Source organism: Desmodus rotundus, chromosome 13 (assembly GCF_022682495.2).
Source record: "Desmodus rotundus isolate HL8 chromosome 13, HLdesRot8A.1, whole genome shotgun sequence".
Lineage (NCBI taxonomy): Eukaryota > Metazoa > Chordata > Mammalia > Chiroptera > Phyllostomidae > Desmodus > Desmodus rotundus.
In genome coordinates, this window is record NC_071399.1 from 88,412,094 (window position 1) to 88,429,144 (window position 17,051).

The window sequence follows — 17,051 nt, forward strand, 5'->3', positions numbered from 1 at the left end:
GCAGAGACTTGAGAAAGTAACAAGAGGAATCAGCCTGATCAAAGATGTATCCTGAAAGGAAACGCCTTTTGTCACAATTGTGATAAGTGGATTCATGGGGAGTCAAGAACCTGAGTGGAAAGATTTTCGTATAATTACTGACAGCTTCTACTGATGGCTTTTTTTCTGACTTTGGGCCCAGAGGCCTAAATACAAATGACTTTCAATGACATAACTTATCTGAGTGAAGAATGGAGGCAAAAATGAATGGGGATGTCAGCACAGTTGGGTCTTTTTAGCTGTCAGTTTTCTATTTTAAAAACATGATAATATTGTCCAGTTACGTGGCCACTATTAAGAGCAATACACTCACTTCAGAAAGAAGTCACCGGAAAGAACACTTGGTGAAGCTAAAGAGGCCCCTTCCCCAGACCCCTGGGAGGCCCTCCCTAACCTCCCACCCCAGTTGAAACATTGATCTTCTAAGCTGGGCATCGGAAAGACGCCGGCTAGACCTAGCCCTTAGGTCAGCTTTGCCCAGTCCCCAGTGCGTTTTGGACAGGAGCCGCTCACCTTGTGGGATGGCGATGGGAAAGCTTTGGCGCCACCTGGTGGCCACCATGCCCTGGAGGGTCAGCAGCTGCCCTTTCCATTGAAGAAGACTTTACCTGGATGAAACGGAAGTCTTCCATTTATTGTTCTGCATCTATTTATTTCTGCAAGGTATTGAGGCAGCTGAAATTGCAATGACATGAGACGATGCAAGTAGAAATAAAAAAATCAGGCCTAAGAAAAAAGTTTATAAATATGCCAAGCACAAAGGGAAAAGGTAACTGCTATGGATGAATTTCCTAAGCCAAAGCTCAGTCCTTTTCCTTTGTGAGTAGAGAGTCTAGCGACGTCTTATCAAAGTTGTCTCAATGCCCTTCCTCCATGGAAACCAAGTTTTTCTTAGCACAGATTTCTGAAATCACTTTCGCAGTAGGGGATTTTCCCAAAGGATTTTCCTTACTTCAGTCCGCGTTGGTAGCTTTCTTGATGGGAGGATGAACCTATGAGAACTGGAGGGGTGGACACAGCCTCACACTTTGGATGAGCCTCCCTAGACATGTCCCGCAGCACTGCTGGGGGAGGGAAGTTTGGCCCTCGTCAGAAAGCCTGCAGGCTGGCCTCCTCCGGTCTCTCAGTCTGGAACGTGGGAAACAGGTGGGAAGGTAGTCATCCCCTGCCGGGAAACTAGAGGCTCCTACGGAGAGGCCACACCTGCTGATGCTTCCTCTGCATCCGCAGCTGCAGGCGACAACTCCGGCTCTTTAACAGTCCCCAGTTCAGAGTCTCCGGCACTTTGAAGCTCCTCCCACTTTTCACTGAATAATTGTTAGGAATGTGGGTCCCTGCACCTTTTTCATCATTGTTCTGAGTAGATTTGCTTATTATCGTTCATTCAACAAGCATATTCTGAGTCCCACTATGTGTTAGGCAGTGGGCTGAGGGCCTGGGATTGAATGGGAGACACATAATCTCTCCCTCATGGAACCTCTCCCTATAATCATCACTGCTGTTTACCACCCACATGCAGATTTTACAATCTCCCGGATGGACGCGATGGAACTAACCTCCGCCACAGTTACATGTGGAGTCGCAGGTTTGGGCATCTCTCAGATCTGGCTTCCAATTCTGACTCCATTATGCGCTGTGTGAACCCAGGGTGAGTTATCTCACGTCTCTGAGCCTCTGTTTTATCATGTGTAGAATGTGGACAACATTCAAGGATCATTACAAAAATTAAATTATACAATCTGTGCCAAAGTTCCCATACTGCCTGCCCTGGAGCAGGTGGGTGATCAAGGCGGAGGTCTCATTCAGCCCTCAGGCTCCGGCGTGGCCCTGTGCTCGGCCCAGCACTCCTGGGCAGGGAGCGCAGATGGGGTTTGGCTTCCTAGTGCTCTTCACAATGAGCTGTTCTACCGCCACCTCTCTCAGCCGTCTGTCTGGACAGAATCCCACCCGACTACTGGACATCCTCTTTCCAGCATCCCACCCTCGGTCTCCCCAGCCTCTCTCCTTCTTCCGTGTCAAGGTACCAGCAGCAAAGCCAGACCCAAGGGCCTCCTACCACTCAGTGCTGTTCCTCCCAGCTCTCTGACTCAGAGCTGCCCTTCCCTAGCCACCGCCCCTCCCCCACAGCCCTCAAACCCAGACGACCTGCTCCGCCTTCTCTCACCTGTCTCCAGCCCACCTCCTCCCCTCACCCTCTCCTCCGGCTGCCTGATACGCCTGCCCCACCTGGAGCCCAGGCTGCCTCTGTAGCATCTGTACCTCTTCCCCTCCGGCCTTCTGTTGCCCCGTCACCAGGCGGAGTCGCTCTGTTTCCACCCCGCAGCTGGCAGCAGACACTATGCTGAGTAACTTCCGTTCATGCCACCCCTCCACAGCTATTTGGACAATGTTCATCCACTCATAAAGGTTTCAGCTGTCTCAACCTGTCTCAGCCTTGCAAATGCCCCCTAACCCACCTCAGTGGGCACTCCTCTCAGCAGTGAGCTTTGCCCCGCTATTCAGCCAAAGCCAGGCTGTCCATTACCCCGTCAGGCCCCCTGCTCATCACGGAAGACGAGTCTCACTCCACTGAGGCAAGAGGCTACAAGAGAGAACAAGCACAACGGGTTTACTGCCCGGTCGTCTGCCCTTGCAGACGCTCTGACAACTGAACGCACAGCCTGGTGCAGGACAGAGGGCACTGACGTGCGCAACCAGGAGGCTCGCCGTCCTATTTCCCCTCTGAGAGTTATGTCCCACTTCCTGCAAAATGAGCCTTCTGGGCCCAGTGCCAGTAAATCAGCCCATGCCAGGGGCTCCACATTCTCCTTGGCTGTAGAGCCAGCTCAGCGGCAGCGCAGGCCTGTGCTCATCACCTGAGCTGGCTCTGCAGAACTGTAGTGACCCCTGTGCCCCTCCATTCGTGTCGGAGCCCCCAGCCCTGCCCCGGGCTTCCCAGGGGTGCTTGATACCCTGTCAGCTTTGTCCTTGCAGGATGCAGTGAACTGGTGCACCTGTGGAGATGGGCGCCCCCGGACACCCGGCAGCAGGGTCGTGGTTGTGACCCCACCACACGGGACCACCCCCCGGGATCTCCACCTGGTCACATTTGTGTTCTGGGTCCAACCCAGCCTTTGCCTCAGATTTCCTAAGCACCGAGCTTTCAGCTGGGTGTCCCACCTACTGAGGGACATCTCGGTTGTTTCAGGTCAGCAATTATGAACTAACCTGCCATAAAAATCAGTGTTTAAGTTTGTGTGGATGGACGCGTGTTTCTGACTTGTTGGACAAATAGCATGAAGCAGGAATCCTGGACTGTGACCCATCACTTTCTACTTTGCCTGTTGCCCTTCTTCCTGCCTGCAACTCCGAGGCAGTACCTGGAGCAGAGCAGCCACCCTTCTGCTCCAAGCAGAGATGCTCCTTGTGAAGGCACCAGGGTGCACAGCGGCATCGCGGTGTAGCTGCACCAGCACCGGACTGCCCGCCTCAGACTTTGTCACGTGAGCAAGGATATCCCACTTTGGTTACACTGCTGTTTCAGCCCAGCTCAGCCCAAGCCAGAAAGAAGCCTTCTCCATGTTTCTGAAATCGCCTGGTATTGGTAGTTTATGAACAAGGCTTTACTCTTAAAATATTTTTTGCCTGGGAACAATGTAGTGGGGTTTTTTTTCCCTTGATTTAAATTCCATCTAAATCTTGAATCTTTTACTTTGTTTAAAATAGGTTTCCCCACCTCAGTGAATCTCAAAGAACAGAGAAGTGCATTGCCAGTGTTCATGGTGGGGAGAGCAGAAAGAGAGTTTTCTCCTTCCTCATTAAATAACCAGTTGTGAATGTGAAAACACCATCTGCAATTCGGTACCTGCTGGGCAAAAGATGCGCATTCTGAGCAGAGAATCCATTTGCCTTTACGAGAGGCTTTTTTCCCTTTTCCTGGGGAAGTCCTATTATCAAAACAATTAGTCTCTTTGAAGGATTCTGTTCTGCAAGAAATCTAATTCTCTACACAGCTGCTCATCCTTCGAAATGGCCTAAGCAATGGCGGGAGGGTGATCCTGTCACTTCTGCAGAATCTGCTTCTGGAACCAGGACCAGCTTGGTCAGGGCAGGAACCCAACCTCCCCCACCTGCCCACCCCAACCCCAGAGGGCCGAGCATGGTCCGCACAGGGAGCTGAGCCCCCTCTCCAGGCCAGGCAGGGCGGAGGGCTCCTGCTGGAGACCAGACAAGGGCCTCCAACCCCGTCAGCTCTGCTCTGTGGTCGAGAGGCCACAGCAGCTAAATCCAAGGGGAGGAAAGGGCTCGAGGCCATCGGGGTCATGGGGGAACAGCGCTTCAGGACCCCGACCCTGCAGTGTGTTCAGCGGCTCTTGATCGAAACGGGCCCTTTTCAATATCTGTTGGCCGTGTGGAGGTGTGCGGTTCGATCGAGGAGATTCCGTTCATGAAATTTAGATAGGAATGGATCCTTTTTCTAATATGCCATTATGCTTTGCCAAACTCTACTCCTCTGTGGGGGGTGGGCTCCCCGAGGACGTCTTCATGCCGTTTCACAGCTTTCCAGCCACCGTCTGTCATTAACCGGGTCTCATTTTGGGTACTCAGCCTGAGCGGTGTCCATTCTTTGAGCTCAGTTTCCTATTGGACTCACACTGTTCCCCACCCCACACGCTGGGCTCCCAGCCCCGGGGACTTGGTGTCAGGGTGTGCTGGCGGGGTCAGACACCCGAACACCCATCTCGACTTAGAAAGGAGGGGGAAGCACTGATTTGTAACTTCTGCTGATCCATGGGGTGTAAAACGTCCCACCAGGTATATTCCAAGCCACCACAGTGTTGTCACAGAGTCACACCAGAGCAGCACAGCACCGAGTGGGCTGTGGCCGATACTCCTCTCCCCTTTCCTGGGCTTGCTCTTTGGGTGGTGGGTCAGGGAGGAAGGTAAGAGGACCAAGGGACACTTATAACCTTAGCAGTTACAAGGTGGCAGCAATGAGGTCACTCTCCACTACTTACTGGTCATCATCACCCATCTAACTCACAGTCCCCAAGCCCTGCTGGCACAGAACACATCCCCAGGCAGCTCCCCCCACCATTCCATGACCCCATGGCCTGGATGTCCCTCGTTGGTGACTTCACACCATCAGATGGGCCCTTTGCCCCACTCGGCAGCCTGGCAAACCTACAGGCCCCTTTACTTCAGCCTCCTGGGCCTGAGCGCCAGGGCAGACAACATTTCTAGATGTCCTAGAGTGGGGACCTTAAGGAGGCACCAGTGGCTCCCGCCAGGAATGTTTCCACCTTTTACACAGACCAGACCTGGTGAGCAAACACATGGAAGAGCAGACATCAGCCCCGGGGACAGGTCATCCTCTCCCACGCGCCTGCCCCAGCCTCCCCGCCTTCCGCAACCCCATTCCATACTGCCCCGCAAAGGGGGCCTCTCTCTCCCTTCCTTCAGCCTCCTGTATTACATGTTCTCAGCAAGCCCAGTGGGAGCTGGCCTGCCCGGGAGCCAGCAGCTTTCAGGACTCAGAACATTAAGTACTTGGAGCTTTTTTTTCTTCGTCGGCCATAGTCACAATTTTGAAAAAACAAAGCATGCAATAAGGGGCATGTGAAGTGTTAATGCCATTTGTAACATTATAGCAAACGGAAGGTTTTCGGGCGTCCTTCCATGGTCTTTGAATTGGGATACAGGTATCACTGTGGGGGAGGGGGTCTCCGAAGACTTTCTAAGAAGCACACAAGCAGGGAGGGAATGAGCTTTGCAGCTCTCAGCTTTCCTCACCTTCTTCCTACAAGTGGTCTGCTGAGCATGCTCGTGATGAGGTGGGATGGAGACCCCCTTTCCCTTCTGCCCTCCTCCCACTTTTACGAGAGAATGGCGTGGCTCTCACCGTGCCGCCCCCCATTAATTTTTAGTGTAGATCAGCATGTGGAGTTGACCACACAACTCAGACGGGTCCAAAGAACTGATCGAACTTGCAGCTATAAAACCTTTCACTTCCATCAACTTATTTTGGGAGCAAGGTTAATCAACACCTAAATTTACAAACAAATAATCAGAACACAGCTGGAGCTAAACCCTACCCCGTTCCAGCAAAAAAATAGTATTTTCCGCTGTATGTGCTTTAATAGCAATAAGGAATATATTGCCAATAAAAACCAACTTTGCTTTATTTCATAATTTATCAGAAGTTGTACTATATGTTGTTTTGGTCAGTTGTCTTCTGACCAATGAATCAAACAATAACAATTCAAAAGAAATGTTTGGAGTGGGCCTTATGGTTACAAGAAATAATTTTTTTCCATTTGCACTCATGGACGGTTTTTGCTCGAGGGAAGTATACGAGGCTCTTGGGGCACACGCCTACCTGCCCGCCTGCTCCCCTTGCAGATCATAAGCAGCTCTTCTACAACAGACTAACTTTCCCAGCCAACTTGTGCTAAGGCATGTGATTTGGTCTGGCCAGAGTGACCTGAGGGAAGTCTGCTGGGGGTTCCGGGAAAGATTTTCCTCCTGCTAAAGAGAAAAAGAAGAGCTCCTTTTCCCTTCCTGCCCTGGGATAGGTGAGAGGATGTGAAACTCGGAGCCATGGCAGCCATGTTATAACTATGAGGAAGAGCCAAGAGAACTGAAGCAAAGCCAGAGCGCTGACGCCTCTGAGATGCTAAACACCTCCCTCCAGATTTCTGATTATGACAGAAGACCAAAACCTGAACCTTTACATTTTTTCTTTAGCCGGGAATTCTATTGTTTTCAGGCAAAACAAATCCTAATACGCTAAAGGGGTGGGATTTCAGGGACCTGGGGAGCCAGAAGAAGATTTTAAGAGACTGAGCAGCACAGACTGGCTTCTCTTTCACAGCTACGTGGAGACTGGATTGGGGAAAGGAGAGAACGAAAGCAGGGACCAGTGCCAGTTACTAGCCATCGTAAGCCCTGTCTTCCTGGCAGAGCTCCCACTGATGCGCAGTGTGCTCTCTACGAGGAGCTGGGCTAAAGCTCCTCACTCTTTTACTCAAAGGAAGACAACAAAATCAATACCAGCGGATGTCTTGTTTTCAGACTATCCACAGGTATATAGTTAGGGTGTTTCTTGAGATTGGGCATCGATTTCCTTAAAATTAGCCAGTTCTTTTAAGAGTAGAACAGGTGATATAAGACTCTGAAAGGTATATATTTAAAATCATTCTCGCTTCATTGAGTAATCACTGTCATCACTAACCCAACAGCAGTCAGGCTGGATTGGCCCCTGAATGTGGAGGAGGAGTCGGAAAGAGGGAGTCTAAGGCAGGGTCAGCACCCACAAGCAGAACTGAGAGGGACACTGTGAGCAGTCCCTCCTGGCATCTGATGGCATCTTGAATCTCTCTCACACCATGACGACATTTGAAAAATGCCAGAAGACACAACTGAAACGCAAAAGAGCTGAATTCCCCAAATATAACTGAATTCGGAAGCAGGGCCTGGGGGAATCAGAGGTGCTATGGCGGCCAGCACATTCCTCCCCAGGCGTCTGACTCAGCCAGCGCTCACTGGTATCGAGGTCAATGGCCATTGCCCTGAAGCTTTACAAAAATTTTAAAGGATGAGAAATTTGGGCAGGAAATCCAGGCAGGGCAATGACAACTTGCTAAAGAGCTAGCACTTCAAGTTCCATTTTCCCAGCTGCAAGAAATCACAAACAGTGGCCCTCTCTGTGGGGCCTGCCGTGCCTTCCCCCGACCCCTGCCGCCCCACCCCAGGCACAGCTTCCTGGCTCCTCTCCCCTGAGCTCCAGGGGCGCTTCTTTTGCCTCTGTAACTTCTCTCCTGAGCTCATTTCTTCTACAGCTCACTTATTCTACCTTGATGACTTTAAAAAACAACAAACAAACAAAATCATGAACACATCAAGAGAAAACTTCAAAAGAGCTTATGAGTTACTTGTAATAGAATAATGCCTCCTTCCCAGCCCAAGTCAGCGGGCCTCAGTGAAGCGCCAAGTCCAAGTTTTAAGTAGCAGGGGTGTCCAACCTTTTGGCATCTCTGGGCCACACTGGAAAAAGAAGAGTTGTCTTGGGCCACCCATTAAATACATTGCGACACGTAATCACACAAAAAAAATCTCATAACATTTTAAGTAAATTTACAGTTTTGTGTTGGGCCGCATTCACAGCCATCCTGGGCTGCAGACGGCCTGTGGACCGCAGGTTGGACACCCCTAACAGGATCTAATTTAACAGAGGAAGCAACCCTGGAGCTACTGAGCCCACTTTAGTATATATTTATGCCCGATGGCGCAGGAGCATTAAGGGGTTTCCTCTCCTGGAGAGGCTGCATTTGTACCAGTGTTTCGTACGTGACAAGTCTTCACGCCAATGCTGCAGGGGTGTGGGCACACACATCACACACATATTGATGCGTATGAATGCTCCCCAGGCACACCGAGGAATTTCCTCCACTCGAACGGCCTCTATGAGATATTATATATAATGGTGCTTTGTAAATGCTAAAGCACAACACGCATGTAACTAGCTGGTAGTATTTTATTTGCCCTTTTTTAAAAAAAAAATTAAGAAAGGCTGTGTATCCAGCATAGGGCCTCGGCACTCGGACCTGCCCATCAGAGGCACCGGGCAAAGAAGGGACAGACAGACGCAGCAGCGGAAGCCACACCCACACAGCAAGGGTTCTGACACCCTGATGAAAACCACGGCCTTTTGCCATTTTGAGAAATAAGAATCTTAAAACTACCCAAAGAAGCTATGATGTGTTCCCTTTTGTGCCTGACAAGCCAAAGGGAATGTTAGTGAGGGTTTTCTTGCTTCTCTGTTTAGTAAGGTATTACATTTACCCCAAAGTTTACATGAACGATGAATAAAGCCTCCAGCATTGTGTTGACTCTTGAAGATTGAACAGGCAAATTGAACGATCCAAGATAATCAGGTTTGACAACTACTATTATTGTTTTTTTCCATGTACAGCGCAGGGGCCCCCTCCACCACCGCCAAAGCTGGGAAACAAAAGGCAAGAGAAGAAAGAAAAAAAAGCCTAGAAAACTTGTGATAAATCATGTGAAGCACATTGTCACCAGGCTGTCTCAGAAGTGACAGAGATATTTAGAAGAAAAATAGTGTAGGTTCCAAGCACTATTATAGACACTCTTTTGCACAAAAACAATTACAATAAATATCTCCAGTAGCGAGAAAGATCACGCCCACGAGTCGTCCATTCACCTCAAGTAATATGAAATGCAATCGAGTTCAGGTGTAGCCAAGACTGCACACCATCCTTAGAGTTTGCCATGACAGCACTTGGCCTCCAAACTCAACTTCCCCGTGGTACACTATTTGCAAGGACCCCACAAAGACGGCTGCCTTGGGGGGCCAACAGAAGCCAGCTCGCCCCTTCACGCGGCCTAACTACACACGGCCAGATCACCAACCAACCAGAGCGTCCGGCCTCCGTGGTCTTCCATCTGGGGTTGCTGATCCCCTGCCAGGCCCTCAAGTTTTCTGTTTGAATTTCGTCCAACTCAAACCCTCTCAGACCATACGCAGAGATCTCTAAATCCCTTTCCAAGCCTGATTTGGCCTTCAAATCACCCTCGGAGCTTGTACCAGCAGTTCCAAGCCTCAGTCATTGTGCAGCAGTTGGACGTGCTGTTGTGTCCTGCCTGGATCTTAGACGAATTACCGGAAAGTTAGGATTTAACTGAACACTGATACCTGGGCCACGAGAATGATGGTCACTGATACCAATGTTGGGAATTTTTCTTCAGCACCACCGCCTCTGTCCACCCTAGCTGTTAAGGGCCCTGTCCTCTGCTTAGAAGCCCTGACCAGTGTCCTGAGCCACTAGAAAAGGAGCGGCCGCGTATGGAAGTCCAGAGAGGATCCAGGTCTCAGGACCAGCGCAGGCCTCACGTCCGCTGGCTCCCCGGTGTCCACAACGCACCGGGATTCACCGTCGCCTGGTGCTGACCGCCTCCACTTCTCCTCGCACGGTGCCCTCAGGTTCGATCCCCTCCATGCAGACCCCACAGACTCTCCCTAAATATGCTACACCTGTGGTAGGCAGAACACTGGCCCCCAGTAATGCCCTAATCCTCAACCTTCTGAATACATTATGTCATGTATATCATGGAATTGAGGTCATAGGTGAAGGAAAGGTTGCAAATCAACTTAACTTATTGGGGTGGGCCCGATGTAGTCACAAAGGTCCTGACAAGGGAACAAAAAAGGCAGAAACAGAGATCTGATGACAGAAGAGGGTCACAGATATGCTACCTTGCTGGCTTTGAAGATGAAGGGGCCGTAAGTCAAAAGTGGGGAAGTACCTAGAAGCTGGAGAGGCAAGAGAACAGCTTTCCCCCTAGAGATCCCAGAAAGGAATGCAGCCCTGCCAGCATCTCCAGTTTAGCCCGGGGACATCCCTTTCAGACTTCTGAATTACAGAACTGTAAAGATAATAAGTATGTGCCTTTATCAGGCCACTAAATGCGTGGTTATTTGTTACAGCGGACACAGGGAACCAATACCCCATTATCCTGCCATTTCTTCCCCCTTTCCTCTCCTGTGGTGATAATCCTCTGAGCACCGTGAGCACTTCTCACCATAGGAATGGTGAGAGAGGCAGGTGGGGCACAGCAAGAAATACCTCCAGGGATTCTTTTGGTTCTCTCGTTACATGAAGTACACGCACCATAACTTTTATACACTTGGAAGAGTTGACATGCCCAAACTGGTGAATAGATAGTCACTTTAAAACACATCTTAATCAAATGCTTACTCAACCTGATACACACGCACTCTGTGTGATTCATCAATGCTTTGTCCTGATATAAAATCTTAATTAAAGAAAGAGATGCATACTTCTTTGAGTTGATAAAGTAATTCACTCACTATCTCCCAGCCCAAGAGCCAGCTTAATGAGGAAATACTAGATTCATTCTTACAAAGGACAGAAACAAGATAACTAGATCTACTACCTCAACTATGTACTTGACCTTGTTCTGGGGTACTAGCCAATGTGATCCAGTAGTAGAAAAACACTGGAGATATAGTAATTGGAATGCAGAAGATAAAATGATAATTATTTTCAGATTATAAGACTGTTTGCATGAAGAAAACTAAGAGAACCAAAACTATTCTAAACAAGAAGAATTCAGGGGTTCAAGTCCAAGATGACAACACAGGAGGCATCTAAATTCGCCTGCTCCCACGGACACACCTGGCCAGGTTCTAGATTTCTTTCAGAGGGAATTATTCAATGTGTTGCCGTAGACTTGATGTGTCCAATTTGTCAGATATTCGTGCTATTGGTCAGTCTGTAGTTTGTTGTGACTTCTTTCCTCGTTCTTCGTACCTAGTGCTTTCAGTGTTTTCTATCCTTTTTCTAAAGAAAGCCCCCCAAATCATGTAAGCTTCAGACCCCAGAAAACTTGAACGCACACCTGGAAGGCACGATCAATTTAAAATTTGAATTTGCTGATGTCTCGTGGGGAGGTTAGAACCGGCAGCACGGAGGGACTCCTATTTTTATACTAAGGACTCCGCCATCCATGCGGGCAAGGAAATCGAACCAGTGAAAACGCTGGAAACAGAGCCCAGGTCTCTAAAACCCCCATTCCCTGTCTTGCTAACCTTCGTCTCTTCAGAACATGGAAAACAAAACCAGGCTTTGCACCAAAATCTTCTTCCATCTCAGCCTGCTTATCCTCAAGTGCCACCGCTCTCCTCAAACGCCCCAGGCTCCAGGGCACTGCTCATTTCATATCTTAAAAGCAAGGATTAATTAGAAGACTTAACTCCCCCAGCGACAGAATCTTCACGTAGTGACACCCTTCGCAGTCCCCTCTGTAGGACGCGGCAATAACCCACCGTGTGCCCAGCACCCCGGGTTCCCAGACTACTGTGCTGCTCTTCACTTGGTCACATGGAGGCTTTTTGCACTTACTGGCTATGAAAAGAGTCATTACGCCTAAAAATAAAATGGAAAAAAAAATGATAAAGACAATGAAACCCAAAGCCATTAAAAATCTCCAATATTCAGAAAATGAGCCAAAATGCTTAACAAGTACAAATATAAAAATATTGCTGAATTGTTCCTCTAGCAAAATAAAATTACCAATGTGTGGAAAAAAAGAAAAAAGGATGATAATTCACTCCAGTCTCCATTTTGGTCAATGTGTTACTTTACACGATTTCTAAACAAGCAGGTTTCGAACAGAGCTCCACCCACTTGTCTTACATGGTGCCCTGACTTCCGGAGAGAGGCCTTCTCAGAGCGGCCCAACCTCAGGGGATCCCTGCCTCCTCTCTCCCCCAGCTCCTTTCCCTCTCAACATCTTTACACCGCTGCCCCCCACCCAGTTTTGTTCTCCTTGCCTGCGTTACAATTTCTCTCCTACTTTACAGTCTCTCTCGAGTACACAGGCAAAGGGTCTCCTCTTGGTGGGCCCTCCTCGCCTGTCCTCCCTGATCCTCAGTCCAAAGGGCAACTGGAAGAAAGCCATGGAAGAAATAAAGCCTGCGAAGACCCAGTTCCCTGTTCTCTCCGGAGAAAACGATGCACCCTGCACATCCCCTGCCCCGCACATGTCAGAATGAACCCCTCCTGCCCGCACGCTCACACACTGCCCCACGCAGCTGCCCCAGTGCCTCCCCTCCTTTCCTGGGCTGCTGGGGACCTGCGGCTTCTCCTCTGCTACATTGTGACTTCCTGAGGGACTTCCTTAGAAATTTCACGTTGCACCTTACTCCTGTAAGGAGCTTAAAAAAGGCTTGGCATTAAATTGAAGTTTGGCTGGAAAATATTAGATGAGGCATAGATCCACACTTAACCTCATAATGAAGTGCCCTTCTCTGGGGAGACCATTGCAAATAGCAATACTGCGAGACATTTGAGTTCTAAAGGGCTGCACGGACAAATATAAATTCTGGCTTTCGGTTTTAGCTTTTGAGAACCATAAACTTTTCATTCTTGTCTGGTGCCTTTTGGTTTTCGGAGCACCGACCCCAGCTAACTCTCCTGGGTGAGGCAGGTTGGTTGGTTTGTGTCTTCGCTGATGTAAAGAACGGGAGTGGGGCTGAACCAGCTGGTTGCAGCTGAGTCACAGCTGTGAATCTCCAGGGTGCTGAAACACCAGTACCCTGCACTTACCCAATCTGCACTTTTCCTGGGGGCTGTCATTACAGCCAAATGAGGCGAACTTGGTGAATGAAAAGTTCCAAGGCAGCTACAAGACTGTGGAATTAGCAGGAGCGATGGGAAATCACGTGGAGGACATGATGACAGGGCCTGATCCGAGAGGAAGGTGGCCACCGACACCCAGTGGCCTTACTACTCCGGCCACCCACCGCATGTACTACCACGTGTTATATCATCTATGCTTTATATATGTATACACAGTGCACACACATGTTTAAACATACTCTGTGCTGTAGCCACTCCGTACACCACCGCATAGGTACTGTAAGCAGGGCGCCTGTGTGTGTTTGCGGCATTCACACACTACAGCCGCCCCTACAGGGCTCCCTGCTCTGCTGCCCCTCCCCCGTCCAGTGTCCAGCACCCCACTTCCATCCTCCCGGTCAGCACCTTCATTACACCATGCCATCACTCACTGCACAGCCTTAATACAGGCCCCTCCCACCTAAGAATCCCTCTCTTCTCCACGACATCCCTCGCCTACGAACTTGTGCTTGAAGAAGGCAGTCCTCTCGAATTAGGTCAAGTCTCCCTTCACAAGCTATTCTTTTCCTGCACAGCAGGCTCCACTGTTTATTGCGTATCAGGCTGTTATTTGGAAATAATGCCTGTCCTCCCCAACAGGCTGTGAGTTCCAAGAAGACAGGGACCTTGTCCAATGTGCCCACCTTTGCATCTCCAGGGCCTAGAATAACACCTAGCCATAATAGAGGTGTGATGAACAGTGCTTTCATGGATGGATTGGGGTCTGATGCAACCCAATGTCTGATTGCTCACACAATGCAACCCAGCCAAGACACAGTACAGGTGGAGGAGGGAGCAGACACCTGTGGTGCAACTTCCTCCAGGTGCCCAGAATGTGCCCTATGCCCCACAGCCTGCAACTGGAGCCTACAACGGAATCACCTGGAGGGCTTGTTAAAATGCAGATCGCCAGGTGCCGCCCCCAGAGTGTCTGCTTCAGTAGGTCTCAATGGAGCTGGGAATTACATTTCCAGTGGGGTTCTGGGTGATGCCGAGGCTCCTGGCCCTGGAACCCCATTTCAACAACCACGGTTCTGAGACATCAGGTGGCTTCCATACACGCAGCCTGCTAGAAGCAACACAACTGACTGCTCCCCAGCTTTCTACAAGGCACTCCCAGAGCGAGCAAGCCACGCGCCAGGTTCCGCAATCCCACTCCGTGTCCTTCAGCGGGCGGCAGATGGGGAGATGGGCACGGTCCGAGTCCCAGAGACCATGCTTCCGCTCACTCGTGTGCACACCCAACATTTACAGTTACCAATCCTCCTCGCGTGATTGTACAGCACGACCAGAGTTGAGCACCAATGGCAAAGTCAGCCAAGAACTGCACTTGTTACAGGTGTCTAACCTGCAATCGCTGAGGTTTTGCCGTGAACCATGTTAGACTGAACCTTCCTTAGACTGAACTCTGGTACCACAAAGCACTGTTACGAGTAAAAAGAAACTGTCTCCTACTGCAAACAGCCATGCGAGAGGAAACTGTGCTTGGAGCCAGAGGGGAGAAGAGCACTCATTTCTCCAATTCGTTACTAGCAGCGACTAGACCAGGTGCTGTGTTAGATGCCGGGGGCATAATGGAAGACGGGACACAATTCTACAGGAGTGAACTTACAGTTTGGGGCTGAGTTGCTACAGAATTTCCAGGCGAGGGTCCAAAAGGCAGAGGCTGGAAGGTGTAAACCTCAGAAGGCCACAGAGACGCAGCGGAGAAAAGACCCCACTGGGTCCGGAGAAGCAGTCAGAACTGAGGGGACGTACCTGGTGTCCCCCGGAGCTCGAGGTATCCACGGTGGTCCCAGCAGAGCTGAGGTGGTGAATGCATGGTGTGATGCCTCCGAGGCCATGTCCAAACCTGGGAAAGAAAAAAGCTAAGCAGGGTGCGCCTGTGCAGAATGGGCCTGGAGTCTGAGTCGCTGCATATCAAGGGTTGAGATGAGGTTTTGGTATGTTAGCATTGGACTGCATCTTGGTGGGGAATGAGCTACTGCTCCAAACTGGGGGGCTCTGGCCATTAGAGAAAACACACACACACATATCGCGCTAGCAAAATTGGAAGGAAAATCTCATTCACGTCTGCGCAAGTCCCCATACCTTCCAAATGCAGGGTCCTCCAGAAGCAGGAGGCCAAACGGGAGCCTAGCTCTGGGCAGGGCTAGAGGAGGGGCACTCAGAGAGGCCGAGAGCCGGCCATCCTCCCCGGGAGCGGCGCCCGCACTGCTGAGTGGGAACCTGCTGCCCCACCAGTGTCCGTTGCGGTTTGAGGAGCCTGAGCTCTGCCCCTCCCACTTCTCAAGCCCGACCTCACCTTCGAGTCATCAGAGGGATTTTCACCAGCCTGGGCGCCCTGGCCCCACCCCAGACCGGTTAGGCCACACCCCCGGGGCGGGGCCAGAAACTGGTGAATTTGACGAACTTGAAGGCTGGTGAAGAGGGCTTGCTCTCCAGAAAGACTCCTATTGCGGTCATTTCCCCAGGCCCTGTGCTTCTCTCCCTGGCGGGACAGGAAGCCATCGCCTGAGAGAAGGGGTGCACCAACATAACGCAGTGTAGAATCTGGGGAGCAGAAAAGTGTGGTAACATGATTTATTAATAAGACCAATTACCCAATTTGCCAGACAACCCTAGTCTGTATCTGTTGACCTTATATAATTATGAATGGCTCTTTTTCTCACTCTCAAAAGCTTTCTGATTTGCAAGGCAAGAATCGTCCCACTTATTAAGTCTGAGGGCATAACTTTGATTCTAGCCCCCCGCTGGCCAAAGTTTATTGAGGGGCCTCTGTCCTACGGCCGTGACACAAAACGAGCTCCTTTGACAATACCAGGCGTCATGGCGACTGCCCGGGGCAGGGAGGAGCATCCGTGATCAGCCCTTTCTGGTAACCCAACCGATGATCCTGCTGCTCTGGGCTAACTGCGCCCCCCCACAATGCATATGCCGACGCCCTGACCCCCAGGACCTCAGAATGTGGCTGTATTTGGAGACAGAGTCTTTAAGGTAGCAATGGAGTTGAAATGAGGTCACCGGGGCGGTCCCTGACCCAGCCTCACCGGTGTCTTTATGGGAAGAGCAGAGTAGGGCAGAGATACAAGCAGAGGGAGAGCAATTTGAAGACACAGGAAGAAAACAGCCATCTGCAAGACAAGGAGAGAGGCCTAGGGAGAAATCAACCTGCCCACACCTTGGTCATGAACTTCTGGCCTCCAGACCTGGGAGAAAAAATAAATGCCTGTTGTTCAAACCACCCAGCCCGTGTGCTTTCTTACGGCAGCCTGAGCGGCCTCATACGCTCACATAATGCAACACAGAACCAAATTTTCTCAAGAGCTCTGCTTTCCACAGAGCTTTCCATTGCCTTGACCTACGGTTAGCTCCACTCGGCTGAGGGACACCAGCTGCTCCAACTTAGGCCAGCGAATCTGCCCGGGCAGATAAATCCAGACCAGCTAATCTCCAGTACCTGGCAGCTCAGTTCTGTGCAACAACCAAATAGGAAGAGTTAGGGGTGATCTGGGGCTCCTTTAGTCCATGCTGACTGCCTCTCTCTGTGCATGCAGGACACAGAGGTTAAAAAATTAAGAACCTTAACCATGAGCTTGACTCATGCTCACCATTACTGGCAAAGCAGGTTTCCAGGGTTACAAACTTGATATCCGATCCCGTCCTCCAACATAATACTTGTTTTCATGCCTGTGTCCTGGGGCCAATTCCTGGATCTGAAGTTTCTCAAAGAGGAAGGCTTGTCATAAGGCTGGTCGGCTGTCTGATATCAAGGCCTTTTATGGGGATCAATGACCAATTATCTAT